A 14,484-nucleotide genomic window follows, 5' to 3' on the forward strand; every position below is an offset into this window, starting at 1 on the left:
GCAGGGTGTTCAAGGTCGTCGTATCCGCAAGGCAATCACGTGAGTAACAAACATCATTGGTGCGAGTCGATCACAAACTTTGCATTTCTCACATACCCACTGTATCGAATCAGAACAACTAACATCTTCCCCCAATTCCCAAGCACAACGATATCGAAAAATACAGCAGCTCACATTCCGGTGTTACAAATCAAAGGTTCCTAATCCCACAGAGAAAGTTCAACGTAGAATGGTCCAACACCACCACCTGGATATTACAAAAGGACGCTTTCCCTCCTGGCACGCCACAAACTTGAGTGTTCCCTTCCAATCCTACTCGGTTCTGAAAGCCGTAACGGAATCAGAGGCAGAAAGACTCGCTAACCTGGAAGTCTTCCGTCGATGATTCTTGTCGTTACGCATCGCAGTCTACAAAACCCAACCTATTTCCCCAGGAGTTCATCGTAAGTCAACCATAATTCATGCTACTATGACGTACCTGCTGTACTGTATCAATACTGTTAACACCTTCCTTCCAACCCCAAGCATACCAAAGAATCCTACTTCCATAGGTGTACCGACACCCACAAATCCATTGGCACCACCTATGCAAATCCGGGAAAGAGGGTACCTCTCCAGAAACGTAACGTACGCAAAGCTCCTCTTCAATCCCACCTGCTCAACAAAGATACAAGAACCCGGAACGGCGGAAGACTATGCAAAACAAAGAAAGTGTACATTGAACAAGGTCGGCCGCAAGGTAAAATCTCGACCATGCACTAGGGAGTTGTCGGTAAGCCAACTACGACCTTTGTCTTGCACTAGTACTTACTCCATCGATTCATCACAATTACCATGTGACCATTTCCTATCAGCACATCAATGTCAAAGAATCCAAGAAGTGTACATGAGTCAGTCGTATTACTAACTCTTTTCCTCATAGTTCAAATCATAACCAACACCTTCCTTTTTCCCAATAGCGTACAGATGTAGAACGATTCGTCAGAACCTGATCCATTGCAACAGACCAAGAGCCTCTCCCCAAAGACCAATTCCGAGCGAACTGATGCCGATAAATCCGGAGCCTACTCTCACCTCACCCGAAAGAAACCAATTTCTTTCGTGGCACATCACCCACGAAAAACACCTTTCTCAGCACGATACTACCCGGCAACGAGAACGGTAGCGAATCAAAAGGTGAACGAACCTTCTAAACGTAGATCTATTTCGGATAAACTCTGCGAAATCGAGTCCAGGCCGTCGGGCCAACGATTTCTTGTGATTCAAGTACGATATTCAATATCACTCTTCAAACTTGCCGTACGAATCCGTAATGCCTAACACCATCCTCTCTCTTCCTAGCATACCGATAACGATGGAAAAATTGGCTCCCGTCCCGATAACAGCAAATTAAAAGTTCCTGTACCCTCAAACAAAGGGCCGCCGTAAAATTCAGAGTCTACCTCACGCTACCCGGAAAAAGACGGTCTTTTTCCTGGCCCTTCACACAACACGAGCTCTGCCGTAAACGTATGCGCTGATCAAAGCTGTTGCTGAACGAAATGGTTGAAGATCCATTGAATTAACGATACATCAACGATGGCTAGACGCTGTCTTGTAGTCACCTAGGGAACCTATTTTATCGACTCGCAAGCATTTTCCTCAGATGCCGACGCACTGGAACAAATGAGCATGCATGCCGATGCCTCACGCAACAACCGGCGCATCGATTAACGTTGTGACGAAGGGTATCGAAAGAAAAGTGTGAAATTCGTGCGGAAGCGTTTGTTTACGTAATTCATGTTACCTACAATAACAAACAACATCCACCAATAGCCAATGTCGACGATCACCGTGCGCGTCTCATGAAAGTGGCCGCGATCTACGCTTGCGTCAAAGTATTCGAATTTCGCAGTCCACGAGCGTTGAGTGTAGATAGGAATAGGAGTGTAGATAGTAGATAAAATCTTTGCGGAATGCTACGTCAAATAGATCAATCATTCTAATGCTAGAAGCTAATCGGTCCAACCGTCCTTGACCTTCAGATGACTACAATACAGCAATTACAATGCATCGCCAGAACTGAAACTAACAATGATGGTGTCTTTTGTTTCGAGTACCCATTTATTACCATTCATTGCAATCACTGCTACGTCAAATAGATCAATCATTCTAATGCTTATCATGTACAGCAATTACTTTGGGACGCAGTACTTCGCTCACATGACATGCTTATACCGTGCGTTTCACGTGAAAGTGGCCGCGATCAGAGCATGCGTCGAAATATTCGAATTTCTCAGTCTCCGAGCGAGCCCGAGCCTTGTTATTGCTGGAGTCAGCGTAGCCACCGGCGTAGGCATAATGTTGTGAGATGTCACCTATAAGGGCTGATCTACTGCCGAATCAGCTCTCGCGGGTGACATCCTACAACAAGACGCCTACGCCGGTGACTACGTTATCTCCAGCAAGGCTCGTGCTCGCTCGTGGCGTTGAGTGTAGATAGGAATAGAGGTGCGGAAGACGTGGTGGGGGTATGCTTATGTACTTTTCCTTATATACAAGAGCTTTGCCTCCCCGCTAGTAGATGGCGCTGACAGAAATTGCCCGATTTTACGCACACGCAGAGCGGTCTCGCGTACATGAGATTACTACCCATGCAAAGGCTCACGGACGGCCCGAGCTTTCCCTCCCCACTACTTGGTGCGCTGCAGTCGGTCACTTACACGCATACGGGTCCCTGTAAATGATATGCACGCACACAATCGATTCTCGCTGGCGCGCGGCGTTCTGCGTTTTCAACTCATTGTCAGAATCAGAGCAATCGAGCAACTTAAAACACGTGATACGCTTACTGACAATTAGACTATTTTGCAATTTGCTGATTCTTTTTTGTGAAAAAATATTATAGTAGTTGATATCCAGTGTCTGTCGTACTTTATTATTGATCTCCGGAATCAGGATCATCGTTTAGATTATTTGACCAAGTGTAGTAGAATTCGTGAAATCATGTCGAAGCGTGGGTGTTGTTATAAGGGGTGTCAGGGAAATTTGCAAGGGGATTCGGTTAGTTTCTTCAGATTCACCGTAAAAGATGAGGATAGGTATGTATATGTTGCACTTTAAATCCATAATTATATTTATTAAATCGTAGTCGGAAATAACAGGTGATTTTCCGAAAATGATTCAACCCCATTACGCTTATTGTCAACTCAAATTTTTTTTTCTTTGATGCCTCCGATGAAATTATTAGTTTGACAAGAAAATTAAAAACTACAAATTGACAATATGAAATTTTTTATTTTTCTCTTAAAAGTAAAGGCCCAAGATCATATCTGCAACTACTTATCTTCATGCTCTGCTTTGTCTACCATCGCTTTATTTGATACTTGTTTCGTCAATCATATTATTTGTAACATTTTCGAAAATACGTCCTTTCGGCTTCAATTCTTATCGAAAAGTTAAGAAAATTGAAGCTATGAAGTGGTTGTGTTTGTACTGTAACGTGGCGTTTTTAGCCCCGTTACTACGGCACCCAAATCTCCCAGAATTTCCTCCCGTTTTTCGTTAATAATATAGAAAACGGCAGCACACCGAAACGAATCACCAAGGCTAAATTGAAATAAGAGATATTCCGTATGTTAAGCTAATTTTCGTTGTTGTTCCGAATATTCTCTTATGTGACCTGGGAAAATACCGACGAGTTGAGCCAGGACGACCTACGAGGACCTCCCGGGCCCTTTCCTCCAAGGGTACAACTCTGACGTCATCCGTGCCAATCAGACTACCGATGTGCACTCTTCCGCGGTGGACCGGACCACCAGCTGATCGCAAACATCTCCCGCCTCCCGATCTACCGAATCGCTACCGGCGTATAGGAGCGCAAGACGACCCGTCTACGATCTCCCGCTAGACGATAGGTGCGTAAGACGCTCTGCTATCGACGAATGGATGCTACGGAAGGCGGCGTATAGGGTGGCATGAACCGAGTAGTGTCACCTCCCGTCCCGTAACTTACTGGCCAGGAGCCAGACCAAAATAACATCTACCGTTCCGGAACTGATCCCGTCACCGGGTAAAACTTGGTAACCTCCCGAGATGACGTTCTGCCTAGGAAGACATGTAGGAGCCGAGGCACAGGTGAGCCCAGGACTACATTCCGACTCCCGAGACGACATAGGATAGAGATGTTGCTCTTAGGATGAGGACTCCAAGTGCCTGAGTCGACGCAGCCTTGGATGGCCTTCTGAACGCAGACAGCCAGCCGGTCAGTATTCAAAAGCGAGCGCGGCCGATGAGGAAGCATGGATGATGACGTCAGAGGAGAGGAGAGGCGCCGAATAGGCAAATTCAATTGTCACCCGAAGAATTGCGCCCTACACCTGTGGCCTAATTAGGAGAGGGAATCGCCAATCCGGACGATTTCCGAGAAAGAAGATCCTGGACACCGGCGCTCAACTCGTCCTACTCTACGAGATACCGTTGTACCGACAGGACGTTTTTGGCTAGATCCTTCCTCACCAGTTAAGATCTTCCTTTTCCGCTTTCCTAAATCTACCGTCTCTCTACCGTTTTTCATTTAACGTCTACCGCTAGCGTTGAGTTTGGATTCATTCCCATCCGCCCTTCAGCTTCGCCAGTATATTTAAATCTAGAATCAGTAGTTAAAGTATTTTTATTAAGTTAGAATCAGTGGGTGCCGAACTCCTTCAATAAGGTAAGGTTTTCCACCTTCTGAGAGAGGCACGAAGTAGCCACGTGGGGACTGAGAATTGCTTAAAGTATTACGTATTTTTGTTTTATTGTTTTGTAAGTCGGTGGGAACGAGCCCCACCGCAGTTTATTTTTGTGTAAGTCAGTGGGTACAAGGCCCACTGCATCCCGTCATTTTTGTGTGTAACTCAGTGGGAACGAGCCCCACTGCAATTTGGTACGGTCCGGTCCGTTACGTATTTCGATTTTTGGGCAATTCTGCAATTCCTCCCGGCGCACCTCGTGGCCGAATTAAATTCGTACGTTTTGTATTATCGTTATCTGAGTATTTCGTTTGGTCTTCTACCGTTTTTCCCGTGCATTTGCTGCACGTGGCATCAATTAATACGTTCAGGAATTAAGTAAAAGTTAAGTAATACGTTGAGGAAGCCTTGGTGATATTTGGTGATGCTGTATGGTATTTTGCTATGATTTATGTAATATTTTCTCCCGTATAAACTTGTAGTTTCTTTGGGTAATTTGTTACCCCTACAGTAAATCTTTCGTTCCGTTACGTTCCCGATCAATTTGGAAAATCTATCGTCTGTTACCGTAGAGTAGCCACGGAAAAGCGCTCCGTGTAAAACCGCGCCTTTTCTCCCGTTCGTAATTATAGCACATTCGGATAATTTGTAAAAGAATCAGTAAAACTCCCGTAGGCCTTTCGAATATCGAAATTATAATTCTGTACTCCCGTAAATGATCTCCCGCTACCGTTGAACGAATTATATTTTGTTACTCTCGACCTATTGTAAATCTACCGATTCTGTATTTCCTGCCGAATTTGTTAAAATACAGCCTCCCGTAATTACGAGTTTGGTTTTGCGTTATCGTTATTTTATTTGTGCCCGAATTGTTGTTGTGGATCCACGCCACTCTACCATTTATTTCGCTGTTGAACAGCCTGTGCCTAGCCAGCCACTCCGCCGGATCTGCATTCGTTTATTCTGTAAGTTTTGTTAATTCGTTAAGTGACGCGACACGCGTCTGGCGCCCAACAATCTTTTCGTTCCGTTTTCCGTTTTCCGTTTCGTACAGATCGCGCCGAAGGCACGTGGGTGTTTCCCGGGTCCAACCCGCCTGGGGGAAAATTAAAACCTAACGTCGCAGTACATACATTGTATGTCCATACAACCTACTGCTTTTAATGATCAAATTGTTCGCTTTAGATCCATTTACGTGTATTCGTCTCTTCCGAGGAAAATTTGGAAAGAAAAATTCTATGACTTTCTAGAGTTCGAATTGATATTTTGGCGCTTACGCTCAAGTAACGCAATATGCCTCATACGTGTCGCCTACATACAATGTATTCGTCTCGCGATGTTTATTATAGTTTAAAGGGTCAGCACACTACATTGTAGCGACATGCTATGAGCTGCTGAAAACAGTAGCTATAATAATTTTTTTAAGATTATATGTATGATCCCATAAATAATACTTCGCTGACTCTATGATGACAGCCACTGTTTTCGCCGATTTACCGAGGTTTGCTTCAGTGTTGGGCGCTTTGGCTTATACATACATATGAACTGCGACGTGGATCTTAAAAATCAACCTTTTTAGTGGCCCCACGTTGGGCGCCACTTGCGACGTAGAGGTTTTCTTTTTTCCCCCAGGCGGGTTGGACCCGGGAAAACCCACGTGCCTTCGGCGCGATCTGTACGAAACTGAAAACGGAAAACGGAACGGAAAACGGAACGAAAAGATTGTTGGGCGCCAGACGCGTGTCGCGTCACTTAACGAAATAACATAAACTTACAGAATAAACGAAAGCAGATCCGGCGGAGTGGCTGGCTAGGCACAGGCTGTTCAACAGCGAAATAAATGGTAGAGTGGCGTGGATCCACAACAACAATTCGGGCACAAATAAAATAACGATAACGTAACGTAATTTCGGGAGACTGTATTTTAACAAATTCGGTAGGAAATACAGAATCGGTAGATTTACAATAGGTCGAGAGTAACAAAATATAATTCGTTTAACGGTAGCGGGAGATTATTTACGGGAGTACAGAATTATAATTTCGATATTCGAAAGGCCTACGGGAGTTTACTGATTCTTTTACAAATTATCCGAATGTGCGATAATTACGAACGGGAGAAAAGGCGCGGTTTTACACGGAGCGCTTTTCCGTGGCTACTCTACGGTAACAGACAATAGATTTACCAAATTGATCGGGAACGTAACGGAACAAAAGATTTACCGTAGGGGTAACAAATTACCCAAAGAAATGACAAATTAATACGGGAGAAAATATTACATAAATTATAACAAAATACCACACAGCATCACCAAATATCACCAAGGCTTTCCTCAACGTATTACTTAACTTTTACTTAATTCCTGAACGTATTAACTGATGCCACGTGCAGCAAATGCACGGGAGAACGGTAGAAGACCAACTAAATGCTCAGAGAGCGAAAATACAAAACGTACGGTAACTGAATTCAGCCACGAGGTAAACCGGGAGGAATTACAGAATTGCCCAAAAACCGAACTACGTAACGGACCGGACCGTACCAAATTGCGGTGGGACTCGTTCCCACCGACTTGCAAAAACAATAAAACAAAAATACGTAATATTTTAGGCAATTCGCAATCCCCACGTGGCTACTTCGTGCCTCTCTCGGAAGGTGGAAAACCTTACCTTATCGAAGGAGTTCGGCACCCACTGACTCTAACTTAATACAAATATTCTAACTGACTCTAGATTTAAATATACTGCGAACTAAAGGGCGGATGGGAATGAATCTAAATACAACGGTAGCGGTAGATGTTAGGTGAAAAACGGTAGAGAGACGGTAGGTTTTGGAAAGCGGAAAAGGAAGATCTGAATTGGTGAGGAAGGATCTAGCCAAAAACGTCCTGTCGGTACAACGGTATCTCGTAGAGTAGGACGAGTTGAGCGCCGGTGTCCAGGATCTTCTTTCTCGGAAATCGTCCGGATTGGCGATTCCCTCTCCTAATTAGGCCACAGGTGTAGGGCGCAATTCTTCGGGTGACAATTGAATTTGCCTATTCGGCGCCTCTCCTCTCCTCTGACGTCATCATCCATGCTTCCTCATCGGCCGCGCTCGCTTTTGAATACTGACCGGCTGGCTGTCTGCGTTCAGAAGGCCATCCAAGGCTGCGTCGACTCAGGCACTTGGAGTCCTCATCTTCAAGAGCAACATCTCTATCCTATGTTGTCTCGGGAGTCGGAATGTAGGCCTGGGCTCACCTGTGCCTTGGCTCCTACATGTCTTCCTAGGCAGAACGTCATCTCGGGAGGTTACCAAGTTTTACCCGGTGACGGGATCAGTTCCGGCACGGTAGATGTTATTTTGGTTTGGCTCCTGGCCAGTAAGTTACGGGACGGGAGGTGACACTACTCGATCCATGCCACCCTATACGCCGTCTCTATAGCATCCATTCGTCGATAGCAGAGCGTCTTACGCACCTATCGTCTAGCGGGAGATCGTAGACGGGTCGTCTTGCGCTCCTATACGCCGGTAGCGATTCGGTAGATCGGGAGGCGGGAGATGTTTGCGATGCTGTCATCAGCTGGTGGTCCGGTCCACCGCGGGAGAGTGCACATCGGTAGTCTGATTGGCACGGATGACGTCAGAGTTGTACCCTTGGAGGAAAGGGCCCGGGAGGTCCTCGTAGGTCGTCCTGGCTCAACTCGTCGGTATTTTTCCAGGTCACATAAGAGAATATTCGGAACAACAACGAAAATTAGCTTAACATACGGAATATCTCTTATTTCAATTTAGCCTTGGTGATTCGTTTCGGTGTGCTGCCGTTTTCTAGATTATTAACGAAAAACGGGAGGAAATTCCGGGAGATTTGGGTGCCGTAGTAACGGTGCTGAAAACGCCACGTTACAGAACATAAATCACTCTATAAATTTCCCGTCGATTCAAACTCTTACGATTCAGAATAAATACCAAACATCTTTTGTCAACAGGTGTCTGGAATGGATTCTTCGTAGTGGGAATGACGATCTTCAAGATCTCGAGTCTTCGAGGCTTAGGGAAAAACGCATCTGCCAAATTCATTTTGCAGATAGTGCTTTTCAAAACTCGCTTAGGAAGAAATTAGTTCAAAACGCAGTTCCTCTTATGGTAGATTTAGTGATCGAAGTAGATGGTGTTAGGGAGGAAATCGAAACTTCTGTAATTCTTCAGGAAAATCCCGCACAAATCCCAACGACTCCCATAGAAATCCCGACGACTTCCGCAGGAATTCCCGAAGCGACTGTGACGGAAATGACGAACGTTACGGCGACAAACGCGGACGTCACAAACAATAACAATCGTCACGACCGAGTGGTCAAAAATAATCGCAGACTTAGGAAAGACCTTCGTAATTTAAAGTTGAGAATGTTGCGTAGAAGTAGCTCGGATGTGGGCAGGGTAGGTAAGGGCGTTTTAGCAGAAATCGACAGACAACTTAGCGGGCTTGTAACCAGTTGAATTGCCCGCTCGTATCATGGGTCAAGTGCGCAACAAAATTTGAGAAATAAGGAAAGGACCCGGATCAAGCACTCTGGGGAAGATAACCGAAATGTCAGGACGTAATTGTGATCGTTCTCTATTTTATTAAAATCTGACATAACACGAGGCATTAAATCCTATGCGATCCATTAAACGGCAGCTGAAATAAAAGAAACCCATATAAAAATGATCATCAGTGACTATCAGCTGTAATTAATCAAACAATATTTTATAAAATAAACAAGGACTTATAACAATTTTAAAAGAAAACTCACAACATCGCCTGTTCTGACTACGTGCATTGACACCACAGCCTCCATCTTAAAATCACTCGACGTACCTGAAAATAAAGAATCAACAAGTAAAATAAATGGAAATTCCAAATCATCACCATCGTACCTGCTGAGGATATGGTCTTTCCTTCATTCATGTGAAATTGTGGTCATCGCCTGCAAAGAAGAAACGAATTAAAGGAAAAGATAAGTGAAAGTGACCCTAAAAGCTACAAGGGAAATTTTATCCTACCATTTTATACACGTGAATGTCCCCAGAGAACGATTGTGTGATAACTAGTTTATATATACATTTTCATTGACGTTTAGTCAACCTTTTATATATATACAAAGATTTATGCTTACCTGCGACAATTGTATTTTATTTATTTATGTGTGAATGAGGTGTGTATGGTTAAGATTTTATCAATATTGTCTGGATCTGAGAAATTCCAATAAACGACCTCTTCTTTATATAAAAATTTTAACTATCATCATTATATTTATTATTATTATTATTATCACTCAGTCCATTTAAATAAAACATGAAAATCATATCACAGGCTCCTCTAGTATTTGTGAAATCGCAGCTTCGAGTAGGGCAAAAAGTTTCTAAATGGTCGAAGGAAGAGAAGGAATTAGGTCTAGCGATGTTTTATAGGTCACCAAAATTATACAAAGCTATGTTGAAGATGAATTTCAAGTTGCCGAGTGTTCGTACTATTAGGGATTGGGTGAATTCATTAAATGTGTTGCCAGGGATATCCAGTGAGTTGATGAAGCAATTTGGGGGTGCAGTCAATATGATGGATAGGCGGGAGAAGCAGTGCGTTTTAATTTTCGATGAAATGAGAATAAAAAATTGGCTAAATTACAATAAGAAATTCGATTGTGTCGAGGGCTTCGAGGATCTTGGGGAGTTGGGCAGGAATGAGAAATCCGCTTCACATGCGTTAGTTTTTATGGCTCGTGGTTTGGTATACAAATGGAAAATTCCCGTAGCATACTATTTATCGGCAGGTCCAGTTACCGCGTTCAAATTAGCTGAAATTTTTAATCGTGTTTTAGAAGCGTTGTTTGAAATAGGGTTGCATGTTAGGGCGTTCGCTTGTGATCAGGGTGGTCCAAACCAAAAACTATTTCGCTTGCTAGGAGTTAGCAGAGAGAACTCGTTCATTTCTGTGGGTGGTAGGAAAATCTACGCGGTCTTCGACGTTCCGCACTTGATAAAATCTTTGCGGAATAACTCAATAAAATTTGATTTTGTGATAGGAGATGAGGTAATCACATGGAAGGCTCTTCGGTTGCTCTACACGGTAGATTCCCAGGGTGTAGCAAGGGCAGCTCCAAATCTTTCGCATAGGCACGTATACCCCGGCCCGTTTGACAAAATGAACGTTAAACTCGCGACCCAAGTTTTTAGTCATTCCGTTCACGCCGCACTTTTAACATTAGCTTCGACTACCTCAGACAGTAGGACTCAGAACGAACTGACAATGAGTTAGGTGACTTTATTGGTAAAATCGATCGTATATTTGACGCACTGAACAGCAGGACATTACATGACAAAAATCCCTACCGCCGACCTCTAAACGCGACTGACAGACGATCTGAACAGACTCTACGGGACGCACTTGAATGGTTACCCCATTTGCATATCTTAGAGCCCACACTCCACGATCCACCGACCCTCGAAAACTTGATGTTAAGTATAACTTCAATTTTGAAGCTGTGGGAAGATATGCAATCCGAGGGTGTAAAGTACGTACTGACATCACGATTCCAACAAGACCCAGTTGAAAATTTATTTTCTATCATAAGACAACGAGTGTCATACGGAACAAACCCGAATGCGATGCAATTCCGACAAAAATCACAACACGTGATTGGCAACCGTTTACTTATTCCCCCGGAAACAGCAAATTGCGATGACGATAATGACGAAATGATTATCAGTCGACATGAAACGATGACTTCTGACGTACCTACGAACGAGATTGACGTAGACGAAACGGCCGGGGTAGAAGTTGCAGAAAATAGTTCGATGAGGATATATGACGATAGGGTGAAAGAGGTAGATTGTTGTCATGAGATAGGTACAGATAGGGTGATCAGTTTAGAAGATAATGCAGTATATTACTTTTCAGGCTTTTCGGTCAAAAAAACTCTTAGCAAGTTTGATTGTGCTAGATGTAGAGAGGTACTTGTTGATAGGCGTCGGGAAAGCGTTGCGCAAAATCAGGTGCTCCAGTTCTTCAAAGCATACCCCACGAAAAATTCGGCTCCGCTAGGTAATCTCGTTGCAGCGTCCGAGCAGTATTGGCAGATCGCCTCCCATCATTTGCATCTTTTTCAAAAGTTTTACCCCGAAATTCGTTACAAAGCCAACGTTGTTAGGACATTAGTAAATCGTATAGTAGATCAGGATTCGAAGTCAGAGGGCTGGTTTGATGATGATTGTCGCGAACATAGAATATTTTTGCTCCATTCGCTAATAACTTCACGGTTAGTTTGAGGGTTGCAGTGGTCATCTATCGAAGCTCGCGAATCTAGGAAACGATCGTATAGTTTGTCAGGGTATGAATCAAATTCGGCTGTTAAGAAGTTCAGAGGCGATTAGAGGATAGTAGAGGGTAAAATGAGTGACGGATTTGCATCAAAAGCTGAGGATATTAGTCTATTCCGAAATTCCATTTAGTTAGAGAGGGCAGGGATATCACATGGTAATAGGCCTACCGGGGAACCCGCCATGTAAAATAAAGGGAAACGAATCTGTCGCAGTACCTCACGGGTGATTTGGAAAACTGCGAGTTATGAGACCAGAATTGCAAATTAATTAATTCCAAAACTTCGAATTAAAACTGGAAATTAAATTTTCAGTGAAAAATGATATATGTAATTTTGAATTCGAATCATAATATTAAAAATCAGAAACGGGTTTTTAACTCAAAAATTAGGATTGAGGAGTTTCAAAATGAATTTCTTATTCGAATGACAGAACTGAAAAATTGAAAATTACTTTTTTATTCGAATGATATAATTAAGGATGCAAATAACATTGTATTACTTAGTTCTGATTATGACAGTAACAATTGGGAAATAAAAAAAATTCACCTAGTGCTAATTCAATTACTTTCTGTATGCGCGTTTCGCAACCCCGCAAGCTACACAATTGCCAGTTCTCGATTGACGCGTAAAATCAGAATCGGAACGCCGCGCGCCAGCGAGAATCGATTGTTGCGTGCATATCATTTACAGGGACCCGTATGCGTGTAAGTGACCGACTGCAGCGCACCAAGTAGTGGGGAGGGAAAGCTCGGGCCGTCCGTGAGCCTTTGCATGGGTAGTAATCTCATGTACGCGAGACCGCTCTGCGTGTGCGTAAAATCGGGCAATTTCTGTCAGCGCCATCTACTAGCGGGGAGGCAAAGCTCTTGTATATAAGGAAAAGTACATAAGCATACCCCCACCACGTCTTCCGCACCTCTATTCCTATCTACACTCAACGCCACGAGCGAGCACGAGCCTTGCTGGAGATAACGTAGTCACCGGCGTAGGCGTCTTGTTGTAGGATGTCACCCGCGAGAGCTGATTCGGCAGTAGATCAGCCCTTATAGGTGACATCTCACAACATTATGCCTACGCCGGTGGCTACGCTGACTCCAGCAATAACAAGGCTCGGGCTCGCTCGGAGACTGAGAAATTCGAATATTTCGACGCATGCTCTGATCGCGGCCACTTTCACGTGAAACGCACGGTATAAGCATGTCATGTGAGCGAAGTACTGCGTCCCAAAGTAATTGCTGTACATGATAAGCATTAGAATGATTGATCTATTTGACGTAGCAGTGATTGCAATGAATGGTAATAAATGGGTACTCGAAACAAAAGACACCATCATTGTTAGTTTCAGTTCTGGCGTTGCATTGTAATTGTTGTATCGTAGTCATCTGAAGGTCAAGGACGGTTGGAGCGGTATCCAAATGTCAAAGGAAAATCGAAGCGGGTTTCCATATAGCGTCGGGGCAAAATAACGTATCGTCGACAGGCCAACTTCAATGTTATAATAATTGGCAATCAGAAATCGAGATCGTCGTTCGAATAAATGTCAGGCTAATCAAATAAACGCATCGAAACAAAATACACGGGCAAATAATGCTTTACATCCTCCCCCAACACCGTCCATAGTCAAAAGTAAGGCTTAAGACTGACTATCGTTGTTTACAAAACAAAGATCTTCAGTCAATAACCGAATATAATCCGAGGGTAAGTTCAGTAGGCGGATATAAATAAAACGAGCATCGTCCGGCAATGTCAACATTTCTGACGAGGAGGATCATATGTCAGACGTTCATCTTATTCTTGCAGCGCCAAACGTGAAAATCAAACATTGTCCATAAGTACAACAACATTTATAACGCATCAAATTAATAATACCGGCACAATTACGATTGCCAAGGAGGGAACTCGTTGAACAATCGGTAATTGTAATCAGCAGAGATCGCGGAGATGAAAATAATTTCAATTCAAGATTTATGGCTGTACGAACTACAGCCCAATCATGTCCAGGTCACCTGTCTAGCAATCATTTCTGAGCCAACTACAATCTATGCCCTCCGTCATACCAAGTATACTGATTCATGAAGTTTAACATTACCTTCTCTCATTTAAGCATACCGATATTGAAGGACGTATCAGTTTCAATTCCAATACCAAAAACCAAAAATTCCTGCTTTCTCAAACAAATAAACTGAAGTTGAAGTGAATCAAATGTATGAAGTTTAAAAATCTTTAGTTACCCTTCGGTATAATCTGCAGCCAGACTGAAACCTGGTCATCTGCTTCGCAGTTGTTTAGTCATAAGTCAACCATAATTGTTTTCTTTTAGTTCATACTCACTGTGCTAATTTAATATGACTAACGCTCTCCTCTTACCCACAATCATACGGATTATGAAAGAAGTATCATCTTCTGTTTTCGTATCAAGAATCAAGCTAACTGATGC

This window comes from Athalia rosae, chromosome 6 (genome assembly GCF_917208135.1).
Source record: "Athalia rosae chromosome 6, iyAthRosa1.1, whole genome shotgun sequence".
Lineage (NCBI taxonomy): Eukaryota > Metazoa > Arthropoda > Insecta > Hymenoptera > Athaliidae > Athalia > Athalia rosae.